The 17,279-nt window shown below is 40.8% G+C and overlaps 1 protein-coding gene across 1 annotated transcript in view; it reads left to right on the forward strand.

Moving 5' to 3' along the window:
- The first annotated feature begins 631 nt into the window (after positions 1–631).
- The window catches only part of LOC126252941 (glycoprotein-N-acetylgalactosamine 3-beta-galactosyltransferase 1-like), a 508,856-nt gene continuing 492,208 nt past the window's right edge, over positions 632–17,279 (forward strand). The window contains exon 1 of the mRNA XM_049953946.1: positions 632–653. The gene's annotated coding sequence lies outside the window, so the exon portion shown is untranslated. The remainder of the gene's footprint in view (positions 654–17,279) is intronic.

Raw genomic sequence — 17,279 nt, forward strand, 5'->3', positions numbered from 1 at the left:
ACTGTGGTGCCAGGAATTCAAGTGGCTTCCCGGGTTTTTATTTACAATATGAAACAGAAGAAGTGGAAAATTATTAGTATAACTTACAACTTATTGGATACATTTCTTAAGGATCGGGACTGGTCTGGAGTTTAGGGTCTTCCTATAGTGCACATTCATTTTCTTTGTCCATCAAGAGACAGGATTATAATTCATTTTAGCAGTGTTCAGGAGTGCCGGTATTAATGGCTTTAAGGCCTGAGTAATCTAACAATCTACTTCTCACTCATCTTAACTTCAACTCAAGAAAATTGCTTAATTTACGTATGAAATTGTAGTCACACAAGTGTACAAATGTCTTTCCTCCAGTATGTACGATGGAAGTCATGGCGGTTAGCAGTTTAAAGTTTCGATTGTTTCGTCTCCCACACGTCAGCCACTCACAGCGGCTGCACAGTGTTGCGTGAGCTCCAATACTCAGTATCCGTTCGCGCTCAGGCTGTAACAGAGCTGCTGGTCGTCGATTACTCCTTCTTTTCTTTTTTTTTTTTTGTGAACTTCGTATCACACGAGTGCATCGATACAAACACCTCGCGCGCGTTTTCCATCGGAGGAGCCGGACACTGAAGCTGCCTCCATACTTCTCTGTCAACTGCCTCCCATGAGGCTCACAGGTAAGTGACGACGAATGTTTTAGCTGTCGCTGCACTTAGAACAACACTGAACTTTGCGTTGCAGCTATTGTCGTAGCCTTGACTTCTTTTTACACTTGCAGTACAACACTACCACTAATATACAGTGAACAGTTATTTTTATTATGCACGTCGCACTTTAGTGTGCATCTCCACACAGCATTCGTGCTTAGTTCCTTCGCCGATAGAGTTCATTTACAAAACAATCAATTTTGCAGGTTTCCTCCATTGCTACAGAAAGACTTATATTCTACTATTTACAAAAGATCACTTACGAGCTAATATTTACAATTAATGGTCACTCCTTTTGTTAAGTCCAGTGAACAACTGCTTTATGAATGGACTCTTTATATCTCAAGGTTTACTTTCGCTAGTGAACCTAAAAATATTCTTTCAAACTTTCTTTTAAGGGCTCATCTCCTCATTATGAAAACTACAGATTTCGCAACACTCGTTGCATTTATTCTTTAGTGCACTCAAGATCATTTTCTACTGCCACGAAGCATATCTACTACTTAACGAGTACGCATTTAACGCTGAATCTTTTTTTTTTTTTGTTCTTTCCTTTGTGCTTGCCAAATTTTTTTTTTATATTTGAGGGCAGACTGGATAACAATAGGTCTCCCTCTTCGCTTCATGTACTGAGCAATCGTTCTCTGTTGAAAAAAAAATAGGTTAACGCGTGTCTACTATTTTTCGCATGAATGGAATTACACAGTTCACTGGGTTTACGCAACCGGTCCATAACAAACATTACCAAAGCTAGCGAAGTTCATCACGCTACGTGTCTCATTTCTCATAAGCACTGCTTTGCCTCGAAGCACACGTGCCTTTTACAAGTCGACCCTTGGTCTGGGTTAATGAACCAGGATCAAAAGGAACGGGCACAAGGAAAATGGATTTCATAAGAGGAGTGTCTTAGGAGACATTTTTGCAATAAAATCTGTATGTAAATAAAATTATCATAATAAACATAGGCACATATATAAATTTCTACCTCTTTCATTACAGCATGCTTTGCTACTTCTACGTCTTACTCTGGTTATAGTCAGTATTAAGTTTAAATATCACTGCATTGCTTGTTCTTTAGATTAGCCTTCAATTAGGGTATTGAATGGTCGCTAGATTACACTACAAATCTTCTGAAGATCTTTACTTGGACTTATTTATGATACAGGTGGCTTGCTGTGTGGTTATTTAGTACCTTGATTCTACTGAAATCAATTCGTCAGCTAACATTCCTCATATACTCTTTGCATTGAGCTCAGATCACAGGGAAATAGTTTACTTTCATAGCAATTAATGGCCTCGTGGAGTACTTACGCTACATTATTGATGCTTCATGGTTTGCCTCTATTTGTACTGTATTTCACCTAACTTAGTTTACTACAGCTTATTGTCTCCTTGCATGAACACATGCGGGTTACCACTTGTTTTTCCATTTAACAGCACGCTTTAACTGAACTTTAAGCTATTTCTTTTACTCCTGTCCACTGTCTGGAGTGTTTGAACATGTACCTTTTTTTTTTTTTTTTAAGCAGGTAATTTGGGCTTTTACAACAGAACTTCAAGTACTTACATTACTAAAAATAAATCTATAAATCTTCTTGTACCTTGAGAGAAGTGCTTATTTACGCATCCTCCTCCATTTCTCACCTTTACATATTTATATAGATCCTGGCAATCACCTCGCAAGCACATTTTTTTTATACTAACTTAAAGCTAAATTGAAATTCTTTCTGCAACCTTAATTTCCTGCTTCAGCTTGTTGAAGAAATATCAGTTCATGTCCATCACTATAAACAATTTTTCCATACATAGCATTTAATACTTAAAGTTTACATGTAGTAGCCGTTACCATGTAGTCAGTGCGCTGTTCAACACAATACTTATCATTAACAGTTCACACAAGGAAATTTCCAGTACGCAAGAGGTAAGAAACCAAAACAGATTCTATCTGCAGTTGGAGCTGTGTCTGTAAACTAACTCTTTGTTTCAATGGACCAGTCGCTCCCGATATGGAGCAACCCTGAACCGGCAATGATAAAACTTTTGAAACAGAAGACACCTGTCTGAAGAGACATGATGACATCACATTGATGTTTGCTCCTGTATCAACAATGGCTGTGACAGGAATGTTGGCAATAGAAATCTTAATCGAAGCCTGGACCTGTTCATCATAAATGTCATTAATGTCTTGAGCTTCTAGGTCAGGTGCAAGGTCATCTCGTAAGTCGGTCTCATGGTCGTACCGTATCGCATTAACATACTCAGAATCAGAGTATTCGTTAGTACCCCCACTGGAACCGGCAGCGACCTCTAGGAGGCTGAAAGGCGCTGCCTCTAATTTTCCGCAGGATGCTTAGTCTGTTTGTCATTCATGGCCTTAAGTGTTTGTTCCGTTTCATATTGGTGCTGGTTATGTGGTACAAATGCCGGTGTAAAGGGGTAAAATCCACTGGGTGCATTCACTTGTGAATAAAATACTTGAGACGGCTGCTGTCGCCCAATCTTTTGGTTGCCGGCAGAACCATTTCCTTGTGAAGGAAAGTTCGCATTTGGTACCGTTTGAAAATTGTTCCGCGGTCCTCTATTCTGTGAAAAGTTGTTCTGATGTGCTGGGTGGCCTCCGCCTTGCCCATGCCACTTGCTATTTTTCGACCTATAACTTTGATTGTACACTGGCCCATTTGAAAAATTACCACTAGTTTGTGGAGAATTTCCATGCTGCTCAGGCGCAGAATTAAAGGGTGGGTTTCCGTACTGATGTTGTACCTGGTGGTTGTAAATTGGTTGGTATCTCTGCTGATTACTGTAATTGGTTTTCTGCTTCCGTTTAAAGTTATTGCCGTTTGCGTTTTCATAACGGCTGGCAGGTTGGCAACAGCGGTCGCAGTAGCGCACTCTCTCCTTCGGCGCATTGTTGTCCGCGTGCGATGCATTCTGCTGGCTGCCAGGGAAGAATTTGCCGCTGCCAACCTTTGAACGCACATCCTCGCTAATTAAATCTAAGGAATCCAGCACAGAAAGGAATGCATCCGTGTCTTCTTCGGACACATTTACTAGTTTCTCTCTAATAGACACAGGGAGTTTGCTTTTGAGAATCATAATTACGTCCTTGGAAGAAATCGGAGAATCCCAGAATTTAATTTTTGCTAGATACTTCTCGAAGTATCGCCGGAGGCTTCCATGCTTCTCATTGAAAATTTCCGCACCATACACCTCCTTCCTTAATCTTTGCTGTACCCCATTACTCCAAAATTTTGCCAAGAACATTTTCTCAAACTCTTCATAATTCCTACACGTGTCTACCATTTCCGTTCCCCATAATGCTGCATCACCAGAAATAAAGCCAGTGACGAACTGAATACGCTGTCTGTCTGTCCACCTCCTGGGAAATATGCCGGAAAAATTCTTTAGGAACACGATGGGGTGTATTTCTCGCTTCTGCGGATGAAAAACAGGAAAAGTGCGATGCTTAATCACACTTTCCTCTTGCATTAAACTCAAAATTGTGGGCGGATCATTTATTTTCCCTACTCGGGACTCAACAGGACTGTTGTTTTGCATGTAATCAGGCGGTGAACGATAAGGAGTTGACTGACATTCGTCACCGTCTAAAGAGTTGTTCCCTATAGTTTGCGTATGCGTGTGCGGATTTTCTACCCAGTTTCTCAGCATTCTGACTTCGTCCACTACTTGCTGCTTCCACTCGGGAAGATCCCGTGTAAGTGTTCTCCGAATCTGTCCCAATTCAGAAACCACTGTGTCTCCCGACTTACCAGGAGCAGCTAAGATTTCATAAGTTACATCCTTGACAGTCTCCCTAAGCTCCTCCCTGACCTTCTTTTCGATAAAAATATCTTTACCCTTTATCCATTCACCGTAGTGTTCCGACGATGCCTCCGCGTGTGCTTTCACGGTGCTCTTAACCTGTTCTTCAATATTGATTGAGTCTATCTGCCTCGACAGATCCTCCACTACACCTTCAATGTCAGATACTGCATTTCTAACTGAGTTTATTTCTTTGGTAGCTGCCTGAATTTTTGTGTTTAATGTTCCAGATACTTCAGCTATTTCACTTTTCACCTGTTTCTGCATTTTCTGAATTTGATCACTGATCTTAGTTTGCACCTCACCCAAATGGGTATTTAATTCAGCCGTAATTTCTTTATGCAGATCTGTTTTGATTGTGCCTAGCTGTGTTTTTAATGATTCGCTTACAGCATCTAATCGGGCGTTAACAGTCTCATTTTGTGTTTTTATAGTCTCATTTTGTGTTTTTACTGATTCGCTTACAGCATCTAATCGGGCGTTAACAGTCTCATTTTGTGTTTTTATAGTCTCATTTAATGCGTCAAACTGTTGTTTCAGCATTTCCATTAACGCACCGAGGTCATTTGTAGCTGCAGCGGGAAGAATTTGGACTTTAGGGTCACTTTCCCCTGTTACAGACATGGTTAGTTCAGTTTCCACACGGGAACCTACCGTTCGTGATCGTAAAGGGTATGGAATACTATTAACGTCTTCACTCCCGTCTCCTGTTGTCACCTGTCTGTGTTTACTATCTGCCATTTTCGTCAGTAAACCGCGTGCTACGCAAGGCTTTCGTCGTTTGTCAGTGATGTGGTGAGTCCGCTAAGAGCAACGCTCTCGCGTGAGCAACAAATGAAATTCTATCTAGCGAGAAGACAAGATGGAACCTAAACGTTTCAGACAAATGAATGAAGATGCTCTTCACTGCAAATTGCACACACTATCCACCATGTTGAAAATGTAATACAGCTATACTAACAAAAGGGGAGAAATAATTTCTATCATCAGACTACGAAGAATTTTACTTTGAAAGATAAAATAAAGCAGATTTTCTATAGCGGGAAGGAGATAGAAAGGATATGGATCGACTTGGAAAAGCAACGTTGCTACTGAAGCACTACACTGCGTATGCAAAATTCTGACTTACTTTTTGATGGCTTGGTTTGCACTATGTTGTCTCAGCAAATTCGCGTCTCTTTTCTTTTCCTTTCTCTCGATAATTAAACTGCGTTATCGACCAGCGTATTTTCTGTCTTACTCACAGAGAGGTGATGTGTACATGAAACGACAGAACATTTATTAACACAAGCACATAGAAAATTTTCCAAGTGTCTGAACAAATTTTTGGGCAAGTCCCTGTTCGGGCGCCAAGTGTGATGTTACAAAATAAAAGCGATGTTGTTATTCAATGGAAAGTTGGAAATTGAGATTTTGCTTACTGTTTTATCAATCACAATTGGCGTAAGAATCATGGATTGACCATTGTCATAAAATATTGCATTATGAGATGTGAATAGTTTTTACTTGCAGTTTCGCGTGGCTTGAGGCAGTCACAACTAGCGTGCTATTGATTAAGAAATCGCATTATCGTCTTTCTAATTACTTCATGATCGTAGATACGATCATACCGGGTTGTGAAGTTATTGTTATGACAAAACAATTTCCTAAGGGACCAGAAAGTTCTTAAGGGCGCAAAAACAACTGTAACATCACACAAAAGGGAAATTCAATATTAAAGCTGATGCAAGAAGACGATAAAACAGTTTTCTTTTTATCAATGTAACACGCACATTGGACTGCTGATCTCCGTGTCTGTAATCTTAGCAAAATGCATAATTAAAATGAAAATAATACTGAGGAGATGATAGGAATGAGCACTGCTAAATGATTCAGTATTCCCAGAACAAATATTTATTATAAACTAAAACATATATCGTACCTTAAGCTTAGTACTACAATGACGGTAGATTTTTATGACCGTATCATGTCCATTGAGCGCTCTTTTATATGGCCATTGTCTTCTTTGAGTCGCTCGTGCGTCGTCACGGTAAGTTATAACAGTTCTTTACACTTCACTCAAACTTAGACATAACACATTTTTATACGTTTAGTAAAAAATTAGATCAGACCGCCACAAATCTGCGTCCGTATTACTCAAGAAAAACAGTAGAAGTCTTTAGCGCTCAAGGCTTCATTTGTTCTCCAGCGAACAAAATAGTGAAGGATCGCATATCTATCCGTATTTTTCTGTTTATATTGCCGCCCAAAGACGACAAATTACATTATTTAGAAAACTCCACCGTCGCCATGCGACGCCTCATTATACATTAATCATTATTTACAAGCATTTGCCTTCTGGCTGAAAGTATTAACTACTCGTATTTGCTGTTTTAATTAAGTCAAAAATAGCGAATATCACAACCTCGTCCAATCACCTCTATGTTCCACGTGTGGAGTGCCAGACAATGATGAACATCGGTTTGTTTGCGGACCGGCGGCGGAGGTTTGGCACTTGATTCGTCGTTTTGTGGCTTTTCTAACGCGGGACATTCCGGATCGGATTACTCCCCTTTCATTATTATCTCCGGAACGTGACTATTTTCCTCGGACAAAGACCAATGCTGTGAATTTGACTCGCGGACATGCCATTCACTACCTATTTGCACAAACTATAGACTTTGTACTCGATTTTTGGACATATCTCAATGACCGTTATTATGTCGTTGTCCGTCACCCAAAATACAATTTTTCTCGAACTTCCTTGGGAGTGCTTTCCACGACCCGCCTCGCAGCTGGAATGTGTTAAGCCAAGAGAGAAGAAGGTTTTCTGTTTGAACCAATGACCATTTCTGAACAACTGACCGGAACACATCAATTTCGAGAAGACGTGATTCAACATATTACCAGCGGGGGGCAGAAGGCCTCTGATCAATTACACAACAAAACTAAACAAAAAATAAAAATAAACTCCAGAAAAAGGAAGATTTTATTTTGTTTGTAAGGATAGCCCTAACCTTGATTTCCCATATTTCCCCTGGTATATAGGCAGCTTTCTGGGGTAGGTTTAGTCAGGACCCAACGCCTGAAGTGGACCAGATTTTTTTTTTTATAGGACGAAAAGTGGCGGTGGCACTTAGGTTTTTTTGTTCCATTTTCCTAGGGGCCTTTCTATTAAAAAAAAAGTAGTCGTCGCGAAAAAAAAAATAGCTCAATGAGAGCAGGCATTGCGGTGGTGCATGATATGCAGACTCGCCGATGTTTGAGTCACGTTCATTACAAACTTCTTTTCGGTTAAACCATCATACTGTAAGCTGTTTGCACCTCCCCAGATATCTTGTGTATTTCTTTCTGTTGCTGTTACCTTTATTTAAACATTAAGACTTCTTACAGATGCAAACGACCACTTTGTTCCATATACGACACAAATAATGCCAATAGAAAATAATAGTGGAAACAGTAACATCGTGTACCGTCCCCAGTAGAAATATTACAGAAACTTGAAAGTGGTATTTGAAAAAAAAACATTTAATATTGAATTATACGTGAACATTAACCGCTCAGGCTATATTTAATTTTCTCTCATGTGTATTATTATTATTATCATATAAAATTCTGTGCGTCCTTTTCGAGAGCAAAGAATAAAAACGATGCACTGACAATAATGGACCACATAGACGGTGAAGGAATCATCTTTAGTCGTCTTTTATCCGTTATCACTCTTTCTCTCTCTTGTCTTACATGCGAGTAGTCGGACATCTTGACGGGTGCTGTTGAATGTAAGCATTATTGTACTTGTAATCCGATAATGAATTAGTTTCATGCTATTATTCACTTCTAATTATAAGAGGTGAGCCCTATCTCATGTCCGCTTCCTTTAAATATCAGTAATTGAAGTTATTTTCAGTGCAACAATTGCAGCTGTCGTTGCAGCCACAGCCGCCATTACGTGGCAATTTTAATTTATGAAATTAGTGGAAGCGAATTATTCTCCCGCTTCAATAAGACAATTTTTCCACAGCCGCCAGCCGCTGCAACGGAAGACAAAGCCTTCAGATTTTTATTTTCAGTTTAACAGCCGAGATCCAGAGCTACGACTCAGACTACAATGCATTACGAAAGAAAATGGTAAGAAATTATTCTCTAGCGCGTGTGTGGGTAAATGCAAATAATAGAGATCTCATGTTTGAGAAGAAACGTTTAGCCGAGGCAAGAACCTAAAAAAGAGTTTATTTGATTTTTCTACTTACATGTAACGTCAGTGTGTCTTACAATTATTAACGTGATTAATGAGTTTGCTAAGGATTAACTTTCATTGAACAAACCGTCTTACAAAAAGCAATTTAATTCAAATCAAAATTAATCTAATAACCAAATTAACAATTATTTTGAGAAAAGCCCACGAGAGAATCGTCTTTATCCATGAGATACAAAAAACACAATGAGTAAGGTACACTAGATTGCACATTATGCTAAGTGCAATAATTCCATCCTGTACGTTTGAAATCCAGACTTTACCTCGCAGAGCTGGTACTTACATGTATGAGCAACGTTCACTTTAGAGAAGATGTTCAGATCAGCCACTTTGCATTTGCAATCACCACTCGTTCAATCATGCTTCGCTGGGCCTTATGCATCACATCTGCATCCACCACTGCTGAAGCGGTATGCACGCGAGCTATTAGGTTACGTACATCCATGGGGCGGACTACCAAAACTTGTTGCTTTAAGTGTTCCCATAAATAAAAAATCTAGTTGATTAATATCTGGGGAACGTTCGGGTCAGAACATTGCACCTCCATCACCAGTCCATTTCCCTGGCACCCGTCAGTTAAATAATTATCCACATTCGTTCCAAAGTGTGGTGGTGCACTATCATGCTGAAACCGAAGCTGTCTCTGAACACTAAGTGGAAAGTTTTCTGATCTGTCAGGCAAAGTACTGCAAAGCAACGAACGGCAGAGGGGCGCATTTGACATGTCCGGCAATAGGGTAAGGACTCAAAAGCACTCCTTCCACGAATCCAGCCCTCAGGTTTATGCCAAAGCATGTTTGAAAGACACGTTCATGGCCGACATGTGGGTTGTGTTCCGACCAATAATAGCTTCTGTGGAGGTTGAAAATACCTTCACGAGTGTCTGCCCATATTTATAAAACGTTCGTTATCTCCCACTTGGTGCAAAAGCCATTCACAAAACTATACTCGTCGAATGCGATCTTCTCGCCGCTGGTGTTGAATTAACGTGTAATGATACGGATGTAGTTCCTCATCGAGAAACACCTCGACAACCAGTCTGTAAGATATCTGGAACTGCCATACAATATGACGGGTACTTAACCGAAGTGATTGGTAAATGGTTTCAAGAATCGCTTCCTTTGTTTGTGGAGTATGTCTAGTGCTTGGACGACCTCTGTCCATTACTTGTGGACGAAGACTACCGGTTTTCCGAAGGCGTTGCTTCAGGCGACGAAAAACATTCTTATCGGGTTGTGCCTTTGAGGACACTGTGCAGCATGTTCGCGAGCTGCAGCATGTAACGTCTTTTAGCAAATACATATTATATGTGGTAAAAAAGAAAAGGAGAACAGAATAATTGAACTGGATGATTGTAATTGCGTGGACAACGATTGTGTGAACTTTATGTAATAAAGAGAAAGCATTATGTGTCATGTTTTGTTCTTGTATAGAATTATGTACTGATTTTTTTCTTAATAATATCTGTGTCGGCGAGTACTGAAACCGCCACATACGATACTTATTAAATATCAAACAAAGATGAGAATATGTGACTAGTATAAATAGTAATAACCGAACATTAATTTCTCTGTCTGCTTCTTGGAGTTACGTGAGTAGGAAGAGCCTGTGACGTTATATTGTACGCTTGCGTAGCATTCTTTTGTCAAGATTGAGAGAGGGACGCCATTAGACATTGATTTGTAAAGGTGTGTAATAACTTAATCTGTTTAAATGTTTGAATAGAGTTACTTACAAGATAACCTCCACATCGCACCCCCCTCAGATTTAGTTATAAGTTGGCACAGTGGATAGGCCTTGAAAAACTGAACACAGATCAATCGAGAAAACAGGAAGAAGTTGTGTGGAACTATGAAAAAAATAAGCAAAATATACAAACTGAGTAGTCCATGCGTAAGAAAAGTAACATCAAGGACAGTGTGAGCTCAGGAGCGCCGTGGTCCCGTGGTTAGCGTGAGCAGCTAAGGAACGAACGGTCCTTGGTTAAAGTATTCCCTCGAGTGAAAAGTTTAATCTTTTATTTTCAGACAATTATCAAAGTTCAGGCACTCACACATAATCAACTTCGCTCTCCAAAATTCCAGGACATGTTCAGATTTGCTTGGACATATGCAGGATTCGACGGTCTACACACGGAAAAATTGAAACGTTAAAAACATATGTTTTGACAGAGCACAGGGAAAACTGCGACTGTGAAACTGTTGCATTCATTTGTTGCAGTTATATGTGACAAACTCTTATGTTTTCATCACTTTTTTGGGAGTGATTATCACATCCACAAGAAAACCCAAATCGGGCAAGGGAGAAGAATCTTTTTACCCATTCGTCAAGTGTACAAGTTAGGTGGGTCGACAACATATTCCTGTCATGTGACGCACATGCCGTCGCCTGTGTCGTATAGAATATATCAGACATGTTTTCCTGTGGAGGAATCGGTTGACCTATGACCTTGCGATCAAATGTTTTCGGTTCCCATTCGAGAGGCACGTCCTTTCGTCTACTAATCGAACGGTTTTGCGATGCGGTCGCAAAACACAGACACTAAACTTATTACGGTAAACAGAGACGTCAATGAACGAACGGACAGATCATAACTTTGCGAAAATAAAGAAAGTAAACCTTGCACTCGAGGGAAGATTTGAACCCAGGACCTCTCGTTCCACAGCTGCTCACGCTAACCACGGGACCACGGCACTCCTAAACTCACACCCTCCGTGATGTTGCCTATGTTGCACATGGACTACTCAGTTTGCATATTTTGCTTCTTTTTTTCATAGTTCCACACAACTTCTTCCTGTTTTCTCGATTGATCTGTGTTCAGTTTTTCAAGGCCTATCCACTGTGCCAACTTATAACTAAATCTGATTGGGGTTCGATGGGGAGGTTCCCTTGTTAGTGAAAACTTGCATTATGATTTGTAATAAGCTTGCCTGGTATTTTATCCCATCCTTTTAAGAGATTTTCAGTTATTTAAATATCATTCGTGGTGCAGAGCTGCGCTACGAACGAACGAGCCGCTGCCGCGGCGCACTCAAACTGCATCAAATGAAACCAATCATACCGCAAAGAAGCGGGCAGGTAATAGTGAACTAAAATTATTTCTTTCAGCTTCCGGAATTGCAGAGCAGAGCAGCAGATTTTATGATGTGTTTTACAGGTCGACGCGGGCTGCTGATAATATATTATTAACAGTGCAAAAAGATAATTTACCTTCATAACATAAAAGAAATCTTGCTGTGTGTAGTTCTGGTCTGGCAAACCTTATAGTAAAAACATCTTTTTCTATGATAATAGTCTCATGTTCTCGTGTTAGTCGTAGTACTTATTGGTGTTTTACTGTTAACAAAAGTCCACTGCAAAATTTTGATGTTGAACAATCATTGCGTACTGTAACATCAGTATTGATAACGAAGTAATTTTCATTAACCTTTTCAATAACTATGAAGTAAGGAAGATATGTTGAACTTTATGGCGAGTTACAGTAACGAAAAAATATTCCTTTAATAGAAAGCCAGATCCAGAATAATAAGAACATAATATATTTTGTTTCGTTGAAAATTAATGATCCAAAGAAAGTCATAGCACAGCAGCACTAAAAGGTATTTCGTGGCTCTTTTCGTAGCAACATATTTTATCTCATATATTAGTTGTTACGCGAGTAATAGTAAAACAAAGCAAATAGATAGAGCCAGCGAAAACAGCAGCTTGGTTATCGGATGCACCCAGTACCAAAAGCATATCGACGTATTCATCGTTTCTGTCCTCCAACGGCAACGGGAAACTGCCCCTCATCAACTTGACTGGACAAGTTGTAGTTGTGCTCTGCGCTGTTAGCAGACACATGTACCCAGTTTAATGGATTCCACTGTCATGAGGTAGGCTATTGTCGTGTGGAAAAATGATGTCCTGTTTATTTGGGGCACCAAGCTGAGAGGAGCGTCAGAGGCACACAAGTGGAAGATTTTTATGCAGTGCAGATCACAGTTGCGAAAACTGACGTAGGTGAAAAATGTACGAGGGTAATCCCAAAAGTAAGGTCTCCTATTTTTTTTATAAGTACATTTTTTTTTTTTTTTTTTTTTTTTTTTTTTTTGTCACCAGTCTACTGACTGGTTTGATGCGGCCCGCCACGAATTCCTTTCCTGTGCTATCCTCTTCATCTCAGAGTAGCACTTGCAACCTACGTCCTCAATTATTTGCTTGACGTATTCCAATCTCTGTCTTCCTCTACAGTTTTTGCCCTCTACAGCTCCCTCTAGTACCATGGAAGTAATTCCCTCATGTCTTAGCAGATGTCCTATCATCCTGTCCCTTCTCCTTATCAGTGTTTTCCATATATTCCTTTCCTCTACGATTCTGCGTAGAACCTCCTCATTCCTTACCTTATCAGTCCACCTAATTTTCAACATTCGTCTATAGCACCACATCTCAAATGCTTCGATTCTATTCTCTTCCGGTTTTCCCACATTCCATGTTTCACTACCATACAATGCTGTACTCCAGACGTACATCCTCAGAAATTTCTTCCTCAAATTAAGGTCGGTATTTGATATTAGCAGAATTCTCTTGGCCAGAAATGCCTTTTTTGCCATAGCGAGTCTGCTTTTGATGTCCTCCTTGCTCCGTCCGTCATTGGTTATTTTACTGCCTAGGTAGCAGAATTCCTTAACTTCATTGACTTCGTGACCATCAATCCTGATGTTAAGTTTCTCGCTGTTCTCATTTCTACTACTTCTCATTACCTTCGTCTTTCTCCGATTTACTCTCAAACCATACTGTGTACTCATCAGACTGTTCATTCCGTTCAGCAGATCATTTAATTCTTCTTCACTTTCACTCAGGATAGCAATGTCATCAGCGAATCGTATCATTGATATCCTTTCACCTTGTATTTTAATTCCACTCCTGAACCTTTCTTTTATTTCCATCATTGCTTCCTCGATGTACAGATTGAAGAGTAGGGGCGAAAGGCTACAGCCTTGTCTTACACCCTTCTTAATACGAGCACTTCGTTCCTGATCGTCCACTCTTATTATTCCCTCTTGGTTGTTGTACGTATTGTATATGACACGTCTCTCCCTATAGCTTATCCCTACTTTTTTCAGAATCTCGAACAGCTTGCACCATTTTATATTATCGAACGCTTTTTCCAGGTCGACAAATCCTATGAAAGTGTCTTGATTTTTCATTAGCCTTGCTTCCATTATTAGCCGTAACGTCAGAATTGCCTCTCTCGTCCCTTTACTTTTCCTAAAGCCAAACTGATCGTTACCTAGCGCATTCTCAATTTTCTTTTCCATTCTTCTGTATATTATTCTTGTAAGCAGCTTCGATGCATGAGCTGTTAAGCTGATTGTACGATAATTCTCGCACTTGTCAGCTCTTGCCGTCTTCGGAATTGTGTGGATGATGCTTTTCCGAAAGTCAGATGGTATGTCGCCAGACTCATATATTCTACGCACCAACGTGAATAGTCGTTTGTGCGCCCTAAAACACTAATAATAATAATCATCATCATCATCGTGAATAGTCGTTTTGTTGCCACTTCCCCCAATGATTTTAGAAATTCTGATGGAATGTTATCTATCCCTTCTGCCTTATTTGACCGTAAGTCCTCCAAAGCTCTTTTAAATTCCGATTCTAATACTGGATCCCCTATCTCTTCTAAATCGACTCCTGTTTCTTCTTCTATCACATCAGACAAATCTTCACCCTCATAGAGGCTTTCAATGTATTCTTTCCACCTATCTGCTCTCTCCTCTGCATTTAACAGCGGAATTCCCGTTGCACTCTTAATGTTACCACCGTTGCTTTTAATGTCACCAAAGGTTGTTTTGACTTTCCTGTATGCTGAGTCTGTCCTTCCGACAATCATATCTTTTTCGATGTCTTCAAATTTTTCCTGCAGCCATTTCTTCTTAGCTTCCCTGAACTTCCTATTTATTTCATTCCTCAGCGACTTGTACTTCTGTATTCCTGATTTTCCCGGAACATGTTTGTACTTCCTCCTTTCATCAATCAACTGAAGTATTTCTTTTGTTACCCATGGTTTCTTCGCAGCTACCTTCTTTGTACCTATGTTTTCCTTCCCAACTTCTGTGATGGCCCTTTTTAGAGATGTCCATTCCTCTTCAACTGTACTGCCTACTGCGCTATTCCTTATTGGTGTATCTATAGCGTTAGAGAACTTCAAACGTATCTCGTCATTCCTTAGTACTTCCGTATCCCACTTCTTTGCGTATTGATTCTTCCTGACTAATGTCTTGAACTTCAGCCTACTCTTCATCACTACTATATTGTGATCTGAGTCTATATCTGCTCCTGGGTACGCCTTACAATGCAGTATCTAATTTCGGAATCTCTGTCTGACCATGATGTAATCTAATTGAAATCTTCCCGTATCTCCCGGCCTTTTCCAAGTATACCTCCTCCTCTTGTGATTCTTGAACAGGGTATTCGCTATTACTAGCTGAAACTTGTTACAGAACTCAATTAGTCTTTGTCCTCTTTCATTCCTTGTCCCAAGCCCATATTCTCCTGTAACCTTTTCTTCTACTCCTTCCCCTACAACTGCAGTCCAGTCGCCCATGACTATTAGATTTTCGTCCCCCTTTACATACTGCATTACCCTTTCAATATCCTCATACACTTTCTCTATCTGTTCATCTTCAGCTTGCGACGTCGGCATGTATACCTGAACTATCGTTGTCGGTGTTCGTCTGCTGTCGATTCTGATTAGAACAACCCGGTCACTGAACTGTTCACAGTAACACACCCTCTGCCCTACCTTCCTATTCATAACGAATCCTACACCTGTTATACCATTTTCTGCTGCTGTTGGTATTACCCGATACTCATCTGACCAGAAATCCTTGTCTTCCTTCCACTTCGCTTCACTGACCCCTACTATATCTAGATTGAGCTTTTGCATGTCCCTTTTCAGATTTTCTAGTTTCCCTACCACGTTCAAGCTTCTGACATTCCACGCCCCGACTCGTAGAACGTTATCCTTTCGTTGATTATTGAATCTTTTTCTCATGGTAACCTCCCCCTTGGCAGTCCCCTCCCGGAGATCCGAATGGGGAACTATTCCGGAATCTTTTGCCAATGGAGAGATCATCATGACACTTCTTCAATTACAGGCCACATGTCCTGTGGATACACGTTACGTGTCTTTAATGCAGTGGTTTCCATTGCCTTCTGCATCCTCATGTCGTTGATCATTGCTGATTCTTCCGCCTTTAGGGGCAATTTCCCACCCCTAGTACAAGAGAGTGCCCTGAACCTCTATCCGCTCCTCCGCCCTCTTTGACAAGGCCGTTGGCAGAATGAGGCTGACTTCTTATGCCGGAAGTCTGCGGTCGACAATGCTGATTATTTATCAAAATTTAAGCAGTGGCGGTAATCGAACCCGGGACCGAAGACGTTTCGATTATGAATCAAAGACGCTACCCCTAGACGACGGGTACATAGACCTGTTTATTTCTACAATGGTTTACATCAGTTTACAGCTTGAACATTTAGCTATTTTTCGACATAATCACCAAATGGTGATTATGCAGTTTGGTAGATGCTGTAGCAGTTTTTGTGTGGCCATGTCATAGCAGTTCGCCGCCATCCTGTTCAGAAAGTTATGAACTGGCGTGATTGTTGCTTGGTCTCAGGTGTAAAGTGGTATGCCCAGGTTTCGTCGCCCGTGACAATTGCGTCCAGAAAGTTGTCCTGTTCGGCTGCAAGGTGGTGAAGAAATGTGCGGGAAGCATCAACTCGTTGCCGCATGTGGTCCTCAACCAGCATGCGTGGCACCCATCTTGCGCACACCTTCCGGTAGTTCAATGTTTCCGTTAAAATTCTGTGAGCGGTGCTTCGGGAAACCTCAGGAACCAACGTGCAGAGATCATCCACGGGGATCCGCCGATCTTCACGCATGCTTTGCTCAACATTCAACACTGTCTCCTCAGAAATTGACGGTCTCCTGCTCCTTTGTTCGTCGTGAATTTCGGTCCGACCAGCTGCAAACTCTCTACACCACTTGCGAACATTTTTGACATCCATGCACGACTCACCATACACTTCCCTCAATTGGCGATGGATTTCAATCGGCACAGTGCCCTTTGCGTTTAAAAACCGAATAACTGCGCGCAATTCGCACTTGGCGACGGTAACATCCAACGGGAGCTCCATTCTCAACGGCTGCCAAGCCAAGACTGAGCGCCTCAGTACGGCGTGCGCATGTTTACAAACAAATGTTCTAATGTGTGTGAAATCTTATGGGACTTAACTGCTAAGGTCATCAGTCCCTAAACTTACACACTACTTACCCTAAATTATCCTAAGGACAAACACACACACCCATGCCCGAGGGAGGACTCGAACCTCCGCCGGGACCAGCCGTACAGTCCATGACTGCAGCGCCTTAGACCGCTCGGGCATGTTTACACACAGCGCTTGAAGCACTCTTCATAACAGTGTGACCAACTGCCATACATACAGAGTTCTGTACTTATAAAAAAATAGGAGACCTTACTTTTGGGATTACC

The sequence above is a fragment of the Schistocerca nitens genome, chromosome 4, assembly GCF_023898315.1.
Source record: "Schistocerca nitens isolate TAMUIC-IGC-003100 chromosome 4, iqSchNite1.1, whole genome shotgun sequence".
Taxonomy (NCBI): Eukaryota; Metazoa; Arthropoda; class Insecta; order Orthoptera; family Acrididae; genus Schistocerca; species Schistocerca nitens.